General features: G+C 43.7%; 1 long non-coding RNA gene across 1 annotated transcript in view; it reads left to right on the forward strand.

Moving 5' to 3' along the window:
• The first annotated feature begins 8,091 nt into the window (after positions 1-8,091).
• LOC145525777 (uncharacterized) overlaps positions 8,092-15,673 on the forward strand; it is a 31,807-nt gene continuing 24,225 nt past the window's right edge. The window contains exon 1 of the long non-coding RNA XR_014068393.1: positions 8,092-8,755. This is a non-coding gene — a long non-coding RNA (uncharacterized LOC145525777). The remainder of the gene's footprint in view (positions 8,756-15,673) is intronic.

Genomic DNA, 15,673 nt, shown 5'->3' on the forward strand with positions numbered 1-15,673 from the left:
TCAAGGCTGTATATTGTCACCCTGCTTATTTAACTTATATGCAGAGTACATCACGAGAAACGCTGGGCTGGAAGAAACACAAGCTGGAATCAAGATTGCCGGAAGAAATATCAATAACCTCAGATATGCAGATGACACCACCCTTATGGCAGAGAGTGAAGAAGAACTAAAGAGCCTCTTGATGAAGGTGAAGGAGGAGAGTGAAAAAGTTGGCTTAAAGCTCAACGTTCAGAAAACTAAGATCATGGCATCTGGTCCCATCACTCCATGGGAAATAGATGGGGAAACAGTGGAAACAGTGTCAGACTTTATTTTTTTGGGCTCCAGAATCACTGCTGATGGTGACTGCAGCCATGAAATTAAAAGACGCTTACTCCTTGGCAGGAAGGTTATGGCCAACTTAGATAGCATATTTAAAAGCAGAGACATTACTTTGCCAACAAAAGTCCGTCTAGTCAAGGCTATGGTTTTTCCAGTGGTCATGTATGGATGTGAGAGTTGGACGGTGAAGAAAGCTGAGCGCCGCAGAATTGATGCTTTTGAACTGTGGTGTTGGAGAAGACTCTTGAGAGTCCCTTGGACTGCAAAGAGATCCAATCAATCCATCCTAAAAGAGATCAATCCTGGGTGTTCATTGGAAGGTCTGATGTTGAAGCTGAAACTCCAATACTTTGGGCACCTCATGCGAAGGGTTGACTCATTGGAAAAGACCCTAATGCTGGGTAGGATCGGGGGCGGGAGGAGAAGGGGACAACAGAGGATGAGATGGTTGGATGGCATCACCAACTCGATGAACATGGGTTTGGGTAGACTCCGGGAGTTGGTGATGGACAGGGAGGCCTGGCGTGCTGCAGTTCATGGGGTCACAGAGAGTCGGACACGACTGAGTGACTGAACTGAACTGAACTGAACTGAAGACATCTGAGGGGTCTGCTGGATCTGAGTGCAAAAGTGTGTGCTCCATCTTCAAATTTATTACCTGAGATAAATCTCTAATCTCTTGATACTTTGCTATGATTAAAAAGCAATGTTTTTATGCACTGTCAGAAGTAACAGTCTTAAAAAGGCAATTTCACTGTGATGAATGTTATAATCTAAAGAAATAAACCATTTATAATCACACTTTGCTTTTCTGTAACTGTGTATTTCTGCAGGCTGTATTATTTGCTCAAGAAATTCTCCCAAAGAATCAGATAGGATGCTGGTATTTTCACAGTTGAAGCGGTTAATGTCTTATACTTGTCACAGATAGCCCTGCAGCCCTGATTGACTGAGCCAGAAATTTAAGAGCTGAGAATGGGCTATCCTGTATAGCTCAGGCTATAGGCAACTTAGTAGTTAACTTGTAGCAAAAGCAATAGAATAGGAAGATTAAAATAAAAGAAACAGATCTAATACAGAGTCAGATTGTTCTCTCCTATTACAGGATGAGTCAATGAATGGTATTGGGATGACTGGCTCTGCACATGAGAAAGATAAAAAAAAAAAAAAAAGAACTGGATGCCTACATTGCACCACACCTGAAAGTAATCACAAGGAAATTAAAGGTCTAAATATGAAAAACAAACCTCTAAAACTATCGACAAAGACATAGGAGTTTGGCTTTTTGTTTTGTTTTGTTTTAACTCAGAGAAGGAAGATATTTCTTGCAAGCAAACAAAGAAAATATTTACTTCTTGCTTAATTCAGGCCGTAACAGAGCTCTGCTCACAGTCACACAGGGAAGCAGGATTCTGGCTCTATCACAGAACATACTTCTGTAATAGGGGGACAGCTGGAGGCTGCTTGATGAAATAAGGTTGTGATATTCTTGAGCAAAGATGCTTGTGGGAGTTTGGCCCAGTTCGTGACAGAATCTTGCTGGTTGTTGTGGACTCACCAATGGTGGCCTAGAGAGCCAGGTGGGAGAGTGAGGATGCTTTAGGGACTTACTGCTACTACTGCTTCCCAGGATCCTGGGGTACAGACACGGCTTCTTATTTATCTAGGGATAAGGTGACATCATATTCACAAGGGTCTTAATGTTAGGATGATCTAGGATATTGGTTATAAATCCTGGTTCATGATGATCTAGCAGCAAGGGCTAAGGAGGAGCCCTAGAAAGGTGTGTTTTAATAGACCTCCTACCCATCTCTCATCCCAACATTCATAGCCTCACCACCACTTTCTTCCCCAAGGATCGTAAGGACCAATCTCATTTTGCCCTTGGCCCCTGTTTATGAAGCCCAGGTCTTTCTGGTCCTCCATACAAGGCTCCACACATTCTCTATCTCACACTTCTTTACCTTCTGAAATGCCTCCACTGTGCCCCTGGAACTCATGGTGAATGGTTAGAAACAGGTCATCAATCTCTCTCTAAATGTGGCCTTCACCCTCTAGCTCTAACTTAGACACACTTCACGAGGACATGTCAGCCTCTTTCTCCCAAAGCTCAGACTAAGAAACCAGGAGTTAGCCTTGACTCCTCTCTTTCCCTCACACCCCACATCTGGGCCATGAACAAAATGTACTGTGTCTACCTTTCAATTGTATACTGAATCCAATGCAATCACCGCTCGCCACTGCATTGCTACCACCGTGGTCTCAGTCACCACTATTTCTCACCCAGATTGTTTCAGCGACCTCTGCTGTAGATAGTAATCAGACTGTCTTTCTTAATCCCCTCCGTTGCTCTCCTCATTCTTGGAGAGGCTGGAAAGTTAAAAGCCACATTTCCCAGAGCCTGTTGTAATTTGTTGTTGTTGTTTTGGTGCTAAGTCATGTCCACCAATTTTTGGACCCCATGGACTATAGTCCACCAGGCTCCTCTGTCCATGAGATTTCCCAGGCAAGAATATTGGAGTTGGTTGCCATTTTCTTCTCCAGGGGATCTTCCCAACCCAGGGATGGAACCTGAATTGGCAGGCGGATTCTTTACTACTGAGCCACCAGGGAAGCCCACCATCGCAATTAGGGTCTATCAATTAGTTCCTGATAATAATCACACACGCAAAATACAGAAGGTGGGAAATGGAATCATCTTTTTGATGATGTGAATGCTGGCAAACAAAGGTAGACAAACAGGACTATTTTGGTGACTGGATTCTGGATCCCTTTTCCTTCCAAGATCTCTCTACCAGCTTCATGTTGCGAGAGCCAGTTTGGAGTATAGCAATAATTACAGGAGTTAGAATCAGCTTTCTCATAATTGGGTTTCATCACAGTGGTGAGACTTGGAAGACCAATGCCAGTGAGGACACCTGACTTCTACTTCTCCAGCCCTTCCAACAATTTTGTAAGCTCCAAATTTCCTATATTGAATCCCTTTCTGTTTAAAGCACCTGAGCAGTTTCTTTCTTTTGCAGGACCCTGACTTGCCAACCTCCTAACTGATCTTCCTCCTTCTACTCTCACCCACCAGAATGACTATGAACTTAAGCCTAAACATATTGTTTCTCTGCTCAAATCCTTGAATGGCTAACAGCCGAAGTCCTTACAGTGCCCTGAAAAGGCCATATCCAATTTGCTATCCCATAAACATTGTGATCTCATCTCATCTGATCTCTTGCCTCCCTGTCACAAATACTCCATCTCTCTTTCTCCTATTCCTGCTTTATGCTTCCACTTAGCACTTGTCACAAACTGTGCATGTATTTTCAATGCCATTTCATATTGCATCCTGCTCCTTCCATACTCCTGGTTCTTCTTGTCCTTCTTAGTTTTCTTTTTGCCATAACAAAAAGTTACTACCTACAATCATCCTGCATCATTTGCCCATGTGTTTGTTTATTGCCTGTCTCTCATTTCTAAAACTTAAGCTCCAAGAGGACAGGGATCTGTGTATGCTTATTTCACTGATGTATCCCAGGCATTGAGAATAATGCCTGCCATGTATTAGGAGCTTAGGAAAATTTTACTGAACAAATTGCTTTCATTCTATGAATGGGGAAGCTATTAGAGGAAAAACTAATAGAATAGGATGCCCCCTCAAGTTACCCAGTCAAAAGAGGCAGATCTTGAGTTATCTAGGGCAATGCGGTATCGAGGGGGTCTTAGTTATTTTTTAAATGTTTTATTAAGAGTATAGCCTGCATAAGGAGGGGCTTCCCTCATGGCTCAGTGGTAAAGAATCCAGCTGCCAATGCAGGAAATGTAGGTTTGATCCCTGGGTCAGGAAGATCCCCTAAAGAAGGAAATAGCAACCCACTCCAGTATTCTTGCTTGGAAAATCCCATGGACAGAGGAGCCTGGTGTGCATGGGGTGGCAAAAGAGTTGGACATGACTTAGCAACTAAACAACAACATTAAACAATCAATAATTATTGATTATAATAATTTATAAGAGAAATGTGATAACAACAGTGAAAACTGTAGATTTATATAATTTGCAATATTATATAAAGTACAATATTACACAAGTACAAGAACCAATTTATAAAATACTGGTTCTGTAAAATAATTAAATTTAGTTTAATACTCATTTACAAACTCAAATATTACTGTGAGTAATAATAATCAGGGACCTTGAAATTTCCACTTAATTTAGATTTTGGGGTGTGGGGATTAAGAAATTAAATTCAGAGTCTTGCAGGAACTAAAATACCACATTTGCATTTTCATTTTGCACTGTGGTAAGATCAAGGAGAAGACCTATAGTCATCTTTTAACAAAATTCACAGTATAATTTATTTTCTCAAAGGGTTTGCCTTGACAGAAAATATTAAGGTCACATGTATTTAGAATTTAATTTCCTGGTATTTATTTACTTTTCTGTTTTATGTCTGTTTGTTTGAGAACTTTGCCTGTAAAACTCATAGTTGATAAAGGCACATTGTTACAAAATACCTGGGGGACCAATAAGGCAGAACTCCATCTGATAAAGGATGAACACAGGCAAGATTAGATGGCTGTTCCTTCCTGCTTTTTTCTTTCTTCCCTCAACTCCAAATCACAAGCAGCAGCTGATTTCCAAGCCTAATCTGTTCCATCTAGCCCCATTCTGCCCTTGAGGGCTTCTGTTACACTTGTTTAAGACGAATTCCCCAACTGAGAAGGATCATATATAATACACATTCATACCCAGAACACATTTTTTCTCTTAAAATGCAAGGATTCTCAGGGATCCATGCGGATCACAAGTCCAAGATTTCAGATTCTGGCAAGACTCTTGGTCAAACAAAACCAACATTCAGAGAACACTGCCTAACAGTGAGGGAATGAGTTGCTGGAACAGAAGCAGTAGTTGATCCACACCACTACTGGGCATTTCTTTTTTTTGTCCTAAGGAGAAGAAGCCATGCATAAATTCAGAAAAATATATAGCTCTCAGCCTCTTCTATTATCCTCTTGCTATTATCTTCATCTTAGAGTATCTGTCCACAGGGAACAAACTCCAGTTGCTCAGCTTGGGGTTCACCTATCTCCTGCCTCACCAGGGTGTTCGTTTGAATGAGGAAAAGTGAGAGATCCAGCCTTTATCCAGTCACTTAGGAGCTCTTGTAGTTAATTAACATTTAATACAGTAACCTGCCACTATGGGTTCAAACCGTAGACAAGTGCAGCCACCAGGGGGCGTGGTGTGTACATTTACTCTGTCCTTTCTTAACACCCAGAGCATCCAACACCAGTTTTTCAAGGTGGATCTGAAACTCTCAGGCAGGCTAGTGGCTTGTTTCCCTTGACCGGCGGGGGGGGGGGGGGGGCGGATATGAGTCATCAACATAAATAAGGGGAAAACACCCTCGAAGAGACTAAAACTAAGAAGTTAAAGAACATTGTCAGTGATTTATGTGCACATAGTCATTTACTGGTAATGTGCTCCAGATAATTGAACAAGGGACAAATTACTTTAGAAAACGGGAAACTCTGGAGAGGAAATGAGGGAACTTGGGGGTTCCCAACAGGAGAATTCAAATGAAGACTATGCTGAATCTCTTTGTTTTCAGTAAAATATCAGCTGGGTGTCATCTGTGAAAGCAGTAAAAGGAAATCCCATAATTCCCACACCTGGGCTGTGGCTGTGGACAGGCCACTTGGCAGAGGGGATCAAGGGCTTCCTTATATTTATTTTACAGAGTAATGGAGTTCTCAGAACCGTATTAGAAGTCTTAGTACTGAAGCAGTTCTTAAAACCTTTGTGACTACCCATTTGTGGCCTGGTGTGAATTTGCATATCACTGGTCCTGATCCGCATATTTATTTTGTAACTCAGCAGGAACCACGAAGCCGTGAAACCAAAGTTAGATTTTCCTGGTTCCCATCCAAAAACATTTTGAAGAGAAGGCTTAGGTTTGAAAACAGCAATAGTATTTGAAGTTGTATTAATAACCTAGTTCATTTTCCAAGGTTATTTACACATATTCTGTTTTAATTCTTAAAGAATATAAAATTTACCTTTTACCCAAAGGTCTTAATACTCAGTTGAGTAGTTTCATTTTTTTCAATTGGAAGTCATTTTTCTAACTTAAAAACTGTTAAAAGACTCATTCTTTTGAAGGCTAATTAATTTATTTACATGTATTAACATAAATTACAGAGTGCAATTTACAGTCTCTTTGTAAACACGGTGTTCTGCAGTTTGAAAGGTTTTCTTTTATTTTTCTTTCAGCCTGGAGGGTTTTTCATAAAGAGCTAGCACATTTAAATTAATGGAGGTGTGGCTTGAGGCCTTAACCCCACCCTAGACATTGAATCCCTTTATTTTAGTCTTAAATATGCATTCAGGGATCTCTTGAAACCAATACAAATAGTTAATTTGTATTAACTATTATAACCTCAGTGGAGGTTGAGAGATATTACAGAACTATTTTCTACAAATCTGCAGAGGGGGCACAATTCATTCAGAAATACTTTTGATATTAAACTTATTATTGGGTCATCTGTGAAATGACAAGACCAGTCCTCCAGAAACAACCAAACTGAACTATCTATTGGGGTTCCAACCCTTGGATTCCCCACTCCCAATCCTTCAATTCATACCGGTTCAAACACAACACAGCTGGGCTTTTACAAGTGGAACCAATCTTTCACTGAAACAACAGAAGAAGTTATTAAATTACTGGACAACCTAAAGATTAAGCAGTGGCATATTCTCCTTCTAAGGAGGAGAGTTCAGTTCAGACGCTCAGTTGTGTATGACTCTTTGGGACTCCATGGACTGCAGCATGCCCGGCTTCCCTGTCCATCATCAACTCCCAGAGCTTACTCAAACTCAAGTCCATTGCATCGGTGATGCCAGCCAACCATCTCATCCTCTGTCATCCCCTCTGTCATCCCCTTCTCCTCCCACCTTCAATCTTTCCCAGAATCAGGGTCTTTTCCAATGAGTCAGTTCTTCTCATCAGGTGGCCAAAGTATTGGAGTTTCAACTTCAGCATCAGTCCTTCCAATGAATATTCAGGACTGATTTCCTTTATGATTGACTGGTTGGATCTCCTTGCAGTCCAAGAGACTCTCAAGACTCTTCTCCAACACCACAGTTCAAAAGCATCAATTATTCGGAGCTCAGCTTTCTTTATAGTCCCACTCCTAAGAAACCGTGCAAAAATTCAGAAAAACTGCTGTCCCAAACTTCCCTGAACCATCGTATACATGTTTATCCTCTAGGGGGCGGTAGTTCCTTGTTTCTGGGGGAAAACAACCTTCTCTACTCCAGAGGTTTGCCTCTTGGAACCTCCAGGGAAAATTCACTTAGCTACCCCTTAATTCGAACGGAAAGTAATCACTCCAGCTTCGAAACAGATAAGATTCTAACCTAGAAACCAGAAACATTCATTCCAAGAGACAGAGGCACCAGAGTCCTTCTGTCTGCTCTGACTGCCGCAGACTGACAGATAAGAGTCCACCTGTATTCTCTGGATCATACCTGTGAACGTTTGGTGAAAGCCACGAGACAATAATCCAGAACAGCAGGAAACAGAAAATGCAGTTTTTCACTTCCCAATGCTCTATAGATGTTCTCAGCCAGCTGCAACTTGATGTCCTTGTTTTGAACCAGTTAGAACAGCTCCCAGAGGGTTGAGGGGCACAGCAAGGGGCTAACCCTTCCTCACCTGATCCCCCAACCTCCATGGGTGGAGTGGAAGCAACAAGCCCAGGCCTAAAGGGAGGGGTAGACTGGGATTATGTGTGTCTCCATGGCAACAAGTGCAGTCTGGTGACTCACAGCTTTTGTACATGCTGGGGAATCAGGGGAAGGACTGGGGGGTGAGGGGGCCTCCCAAAACCTTGGTGCTAGGAAAAGACCTGTTTGGTTAGGGATGGGGGGGCTTTGAGAATTGTGGCATGGGATAGTCACTGCTGAAATTAAGCTGCTTGGAAGAAAATTAAGGGATGTGATACTTATTCCCAAAAAAAAGAAAGAAGGAAGGAAAGAGATCTCAGAGACAGGCAGGTACCCCAGGGAGACCCAGATGGGTTGTCATTGCCTGGGTTCCCTCTGAAAACAGACTCTGAGACAAGGACTTGAATGAAGAGGATTTATTTGGGAGGTGATCCCAGGATACAGGAGTGAGGAACTAGTGGAGTAACCAGCCATGCCTGTTGGCCCAAACCCCCTGTCTGAGGGGTTCCTGGAGATGGGAAACTTTCATTGCTAAAATCAAGAAAGTCCCAAGCACACTGGGACAAGTTGGTTACTATAGGAAATGGAGAGCTAGCCCCAGAGGAGGGAAACCAGTATGAAGCTGAGCTGATGAGTTGGTTTGATCCCACTGGATCTTCTAAGACCGTCTCAGAACTGGGGAGCATTTATCTGCCACTTCTCATCCCTCACTAGGTAAGCATTGCCTCTTGGAGTGTTAATTCCACCCACATTCAGAGATCATATGCATGAGGGCCTGTGAGTTCCCAAAGGCATTTCCCACTGTGGCTTCAAAGAAACCCTGAGCAGAAAGGGAGAGAAATAAAATACAGCTGAGGCCCAGGAGGCTGGGTGATGCCTACACAGATCTGGTTGCATCAGCAATTTGGCTGGAGTCAAAATTGTACTGACAGGGTGTGAGGTGGAGCACAAGAGTCCAATATGTGATGATTAATTTTGTTTCTCTTTGGTTGACTCATTTGAGCTCTGCATGAGGTCACCAAGCCCTGCTCTTAGCTTCTCAGAGTTTATTAATTTAAATGAGATAAAACTCTCAGACTCTTCGTTTAATTAAGAAGTTCTGCAGAGTGGTTTTATTTTACCTCATGTATAATATTGAGGAAGAGGCCATGCCCATGAACCCCTTCTGATGAAAAAGAGAGAATTCACAGGTAATTATCGGATCCTCCAAAATGGAGATGGCAATTTAAATGTCATCACCAGTATAAAACATTAAGTGAAGTCACTCAGTCGTGTCCGACTCTTTGAGACTCCATGGACTATAGCCTACCACCCTTCTCTGTCCATGGGATTTTCCAGGCAAGAGTACTGGAGTGGATTGCCATTTCCTTCTCCAATAAAACATTAAGACAACCAATCAAAATCATAGACTTTTCAAATTCCCTGGTGGTCCAGTGGTTAGGACTCTGTGCTTTCGCAGCTGTGGGCCCAGTATTCAGTCCCCGGTCAGGGAACTAAGATCCCATGCAAGCAGTGTGGTGAAACCAAAAAAAAAAAAAATCATAGACTTTTTAGAGGTTACAGCATGCTTATAAGACTTAGCAACAACCTCTGAAGCCCAGATGTCTTGCCAAACTTTTGGAAATCACAATTACAAGGATGATTTATATGTATTTTTTATTTCCATCATTCTTTTAAACTTTTATTACCTAAAATTTTCAGAATCCCCTTGATATCATCAACAACCATCAACTTTTGGCCATTTTCCATCTCTGTCTCTTAAGAGTGCATGAAGCATCAGGCAACAGAAAAACCAACTATATGATCTTAAACAAATAGAAGCACTATTTGTCTCAGATAACAGAAAGTCCAGAGACAGGTAGTCCAGGCTGCTGTCAAACTGAATGGTGTCCCCCAAAATTCAGCTCCTTCTACTGCTTTGGCCCTCCATCTTTAGAATGTGATTGCAAGATGGCTGCCAAGCCTCCAGAAATCACATCCTTGTTTCAGGAAGTAAAATTGAGGAAGAGCAAGAAGGAGTCTATGATACACCAACTACTTCAGATTTCTTTTGGAAACCTTTCCCAGAAGCTATATCCAGTGTGGTCTCTACTTTCTGTATGGGAGGTGAGCAATCTTACCTGGAACATAGCCACCCTGAACTAGAACCAGGTCCTATTAGTCAGGAAGAAGGGGCCTCTGTCCTTTTCCCCATGTTTTTCTCTCTGCTTCTAATGCCTTCCCCTCAGCCCCAGCCCCAACCCCTTGACTACCCAAGTTATTCCTTTATTTAACAAATATTTATTTAATACTCATTCCCTGCCAGTCCTAAGGCCAGGTCCTGGGGCTCTAAAGAGAATAAAAAATAGTGTTTGCTCTTGAACAAGCCCTAATGTAATCTATAGCAGAAAGCTAATACATACTATCTAAACTTGCTAAAAGCAGAGTCACACAAACACACACATTATTTAAAGATATAGAAGGAACCTCTCAAAAGATAGAAAACCAGAAATGATTCAAAGGGGCTGCCTCCAGAGGTCAGGCTGGAACAGGAAGATGGAGAGCTGGGGACTGCTGATACTGTTATAAGCTCTTTTGTACAGTTTGGCTTTTTATTTTGCTTTTAAACCATGTGCCGACATAACTTTGATAAAATGTAAAAAGCAACTCTGAAAAATAATACCGCAGTAGACATCTTTATGCATAAAAAAATGGTTGCCATTTTTGCTTATGTTTTCATGACATATTCTTAGAATTTCTGTGTTAGAGACTGCAGCTATAAATTTGTTTCCAGAAAGTATGAAAGATCGTTGGGTTTAAATGGAGTGACATATGTAAGCTACTGAGCACGGAGCAGGCCCTCAGTACACATTTGTTAGAAACAAATAAATCACCCAGCATTTTGTCTGGATTCCAGCCCTTCCCAACAGCTGCCACAAAGCACAGCCCTCTTGATGATGCTCCTCTGGGTCCTTTGCAAAAACAAATAGTGTGGCAGTGAGTAATCTTGTGCCAATGTCAATTTAGGTCTTTGCCAGTGTGTATTTGGGATGCATTCCTAGAAATGGGTAAATGCATGTGTCATTCTGCTGGGTGTTGCCATGTCCCCTCCAGAGGGGTCGAAGCATTTTCTGCTGCCCCTAGTAATGTGTGAGTGTGTCTTTTACCTCACAGCCTCATCAAGAGAAATTGTTGCCCAACTGTGGGGTTTATTCTCATCTGATGGGTGAAAAAATGGTCTCTTGCTGTGGTGTGAATTTGCATTTCTGATACTTACCATTTCTCCCTGCTGCAGCCTGTACTAAATTTCCCTCACCGTCAGGCTGCTTGCCAGGCAGATGACCCAGACCTCTGTCCCTGAGGGTTCTGAGCCCTTGGTGGCCTTGCCTTTGTCAGGCCCAGGATGTCCCAGTAGCCCAGGCAGTGTTACTACTGAGCGCTCAAATAATGTGTCCTAGGGAATTTGAGCTCCGAACGCTCTCCTTTCTGCCCCACTAAGCGCCAGCAGCCCTTTCTCTTCATGACAATCAGGGTTGATGACACCCTGCTGCCATCATAAACCCATTTTGCCTTCTGCACCACTGGTGTAGAGATCCAAAAGTGATCAGGTGGCAGTGAGAGCCTCAGGCTCCATGGAACCCTTCTGTGCCTTGGAGACAAGCTCACCTGGGAACAGGGTCTTCTTTCCAGCAGATCCGGGAGTTGTAGGAACACAATGCAAAACGATTGCAAGTGAGTCACTGGAAATGATGGTAAGAGGGGCCACTTCTCCTTCTACCCTTGGTTTCTTGATGGAGAGAGCACCACATAACAGCCATTGGCTCAATCCACATTGTACACCCTCCAGGCCAGCACTCGACCCCACAAGGAGTCACCCCGAGGTTAGCATATTCCCTGAGACTTTCAGACCAGGTACTTTCAGGGGAAATATTCTATAGGAGACCCAGTGGATCCCATGGGAACGCACCCCTTGACACACCTTCTCCATCATAAAATGGGGTGAGACATTAGGTGAGGTGGTTAGGGTGAGGCGGTGAGATAGAGTGCTTTGTCAGGAAATCAGGCAGCCCTGCGTTGGCACTAGCAGAGACTCTGTAGGCTGGGAAGGCAAACCCATACCCACAACTAATTTAAGTCTCCATGAGGAAGAATCACTCCCCCTCCAGGTTAGAAAGGATCTGATGCAATCAGTTTGCTTAAGCTTCTTGAGGGATGGAGCCGCAAAGGGGACTCTATGGGTGGCAAGTTAGATAATCGGCAGAGGCAGCAGGTGGAAAGGCCTCAGTGAGCAGCAGCCCCATGCTATTGGGCCAGTGCAGAGCCTTCATTCCTGCCACAGTGACTGCTCTGCTCAGGGGTCCTTTGTTCCAGCACTGGGGCAACTAAAGGCAGAGGCTGACTGCCATCCACCAGGGAAATCATCCCGTCCACCGGGCCGCCAAGTGCATCCTCTGAGGAAGATGCTTCCTAGTGAACACAGATGTGAAACATAAACATCTTCACATTGGTGCCCACCCCTGTTGGCCCCTCCGTGTGCCTCTTCCCTCATCTTCCTACAGTGCTTCTTTCAGGCCCCTGACCAGCCAGCCAGTGATTCACTGCTGCTCAGAAGCATATATCTCCATCTTTGGCCACTTCTCACTCCATCAAAGGCTCACGACTGAAATCCCTGCTCAGAGCTCTGCCCATCAGGAGGACTTTGCTTCTATACTGCATTTTAAGGCCACCACTGCCTAAGGCTTTAGTGTGGCTGCAGTTCACTTGCAGCTCACACCATCCTACCAGTGAGCTGATCCATACATGAAACAGGCCAAGAGATGTTCTTTCTCCATCATCCGGTCATAGGGAAGTCCCCACAAGACCCTAAGTGTGAGCTGCAGGAGAGGCATCAGTGCAACAGAATCCGTGACACAGGCCACCTCTGAGCCACCTGCTTGTGTGACCCATTTGTGCCCGCTGAACTTCCTCAGGCCTGAATGTACCATTTCCACCATGGGTCCACCTCAGTTCACTACAGTGCCTGCCTGACCTTATTATGACTTGATGGACCTAACGATACCTGGCTCATGATAGGCAGCGCCTGTCTCACAATCACATGGTGCCTGTCCCCTGGTCAGTGTCTACTGAAGCCCAGGAGTTGCTTTTTGAAGGAATAGTTCCTTGATGCAAAAGGCATGGGCTAGAGGACTGTGCCATGTGTCTCCTATCGGGGCTTGCCAGAGACTCTGCCCAGCATCCCTGCCTCACGGGACATCTCTAACCCTACAGCCAAGTGGCAGAGCACCTTGTCCTGCAGTCTGGTCCTAAGGCAGAGGCCTCTCTTCCTCTAGGCCTCACTTGAAATTGTTAGACCCCTGACTGCTAAATAAATTGACATAGTATTCTCAATGTAGCATATATTTCCCAAATCCAAAGGACCCATCAAACATGTGTACCTTGCTTAGCAATGAGGAGTATAAGGTGCAATAACCTGTTCTTTACCTCAGAAGGAATGTCCCAGCATGCCTCAGACCTAGACTCCCTAAAACCTTCACCTATGTAGCGGGCTCCTAAATCTTTGCAGACTTTATCTCCTTATCCTCTGGTCTATATGTGTCTTTTTAAAAAAATATTTCTTTATTTGGCCGCACTGGGTCTTAATTGCAGCATTCAGACTCTTAGTTGCCCCATGTAGGATCTAGTTTCCCAGCCAGGGGTCGAACCCAGCCTCCTCCATTCGTAGCATGGAGTCTCAGCCACTGGACCACCAGGGAAGTCCCACATATGGGCCTTATTAGGACATTCAGAGTAATACCATATTTCTGTTTACCAGGTCCAAGTAACACGATGTCATCAATAGAGTAGACCAAAGCGATGTTCTGCAGAAGGTCAAGATGATGAGGTCTTTGTAGACTACACTGACAGAAACCAGGAGAGTTACCATCATCTCAAGGCATGACCATGAATATGACTGCTCTTCCCATATATATAATGGGAGCCATCACCTCTGTTTTCTTTAAGTCTTTCAGGGAGACATTAACTTCTGAGCCCAAGTAAATTGCCAACCTACAGATTTAGGAGCTAAATAAGCAGTTCTAGTTTTAAGCTACTAAATTTGGGACACGGTTGTCATGTAGCAAAAGCTGCACTGGATATGCAGGCTGTGAATATAAAGAGCGATCTGAACAGGCCATATAGATTTAGGAGACAGAAGATGGGAACCGAAGTCAAGGCAGTAGGTGAGACTATCCTGAGAAGTCATGTAGACTAAGAACAGCTTGAGACCCCCGGAGTCAACATTAGCAAACTAAGTTCAGTGGTTCCTACCTCAGAAAATGGCACCATCGTGACTTCTCTGGTGGTCCAGTTGCTAAGACTCCAAGCTCCCAACACAAGGGGCTTGGGTTCAATCCCTGCTCAGCGAACTAAGATCCCACAGGCCCTAACTAAGAATTCAAATGTCACAACTAAAGATCCCATATGCCGCAACCAAGATCTGGTGCAGCCAAATAAATAAATATAAGCAAATATTTTTAAAAAATAAAATAAAATAGCACCATATACCCAGGCACCAAGCTGGACTTCATGCCTTTCATGACCTGGCCCCACCAATGTCAACTCTCTCCTGCAGGCACCTTATACTCCAGCAAAACAGACTACCTGATGCTCTTCACATGTGCTATGTATGTTCTCCTCCCAACACCATGTGACTTTGTCCATGCACGTTCTTCTATCAGGAATATTCTCTCTAGTCCCATCCTCATATATTTACCTGCCATTTCACCCTCATAGGTCACGACTTCTGGGCAGCCTTCCCTGACAATCCCTGAGCAGAAGGTAGATTCTCCTCATCCCAAATCATGGAACACACGTCATAGAGATGATTGCTTTATCTCTGCCAGCCCTTCACATCCTCCCCACCTGCCTCTGTGACCCTGAAGAGCGTGGACTGTGCCTTTTATGTTTATTTATAATCAAGAACAGAGTGTGTCTCTGGAAACAAATAAATCTAAGCAGCGTTCTCCTTGGTGTGGGGAGAGTTCAGAATGGCCAGTCTGCAAGAATAAGTCTGATGATTTTTTTCCTCTCTTTTTTCTATAGAGTGAATAGCAATCACTGTTTATGGTTAATGTAACACTCATCCTCAAACCACTTTTCCTTTGTCTCGTTAACTATAGAGGCTGGAAAACCTCAACTGTTTTCTCAGGCTCCTTTATATTTAGCATGGCCAATACGGTAAAGCAAAAGTCTACTAGAGGCTTCTGGGAAAGTTTTTGCTTTTCTGATCAAAAGGACACATGAGCTGGCTTCACTTCTACCACTCATCTTCTTGCTGAGAATATAGTGGTGAAGCCTGAGACTTTGTCAGCCACCTTGCACCATGAGGCAACCAGCTAGCCCATTATGGGGGATGGAGTGAAAAGCCACCTTGAATCTGAGCTTTTGATGGCATCTTAGAAGTGCTGGCCCCAGCCTTGGACTGCCTGCCTCCAGACCTCTCCACATGAGAGATAATTAAGTAATCTGATTGCTAAAGACATGGCTTGTCGGGTGTTCTGGGGTAGAGCAGAAAGCAGTCTTAACTGAGGCAGAATACACAAAACAGCAGGAACTAACTGCCAGAAGAGAGCTCCGAATCAAGGTGGTGCTGGAACCAATGTTAAAGATAAACCT

The sequence above is a fragment of the Giraffa tippelskirchi genome, chromosome 11, assembly GCF_054371585.1.
Source record: "Giraffa tippelskirchi isolate mGirTip1 chromosome 11, T2T-mGirTip1v1.2.pri, whole genome shotgun sequence".
NCBI lineage: Eukaryota > Metazoa > Chordata > Mammalia > Artiodactyla > Giraffidae > Giraffa > Giraffa tippelskirchi.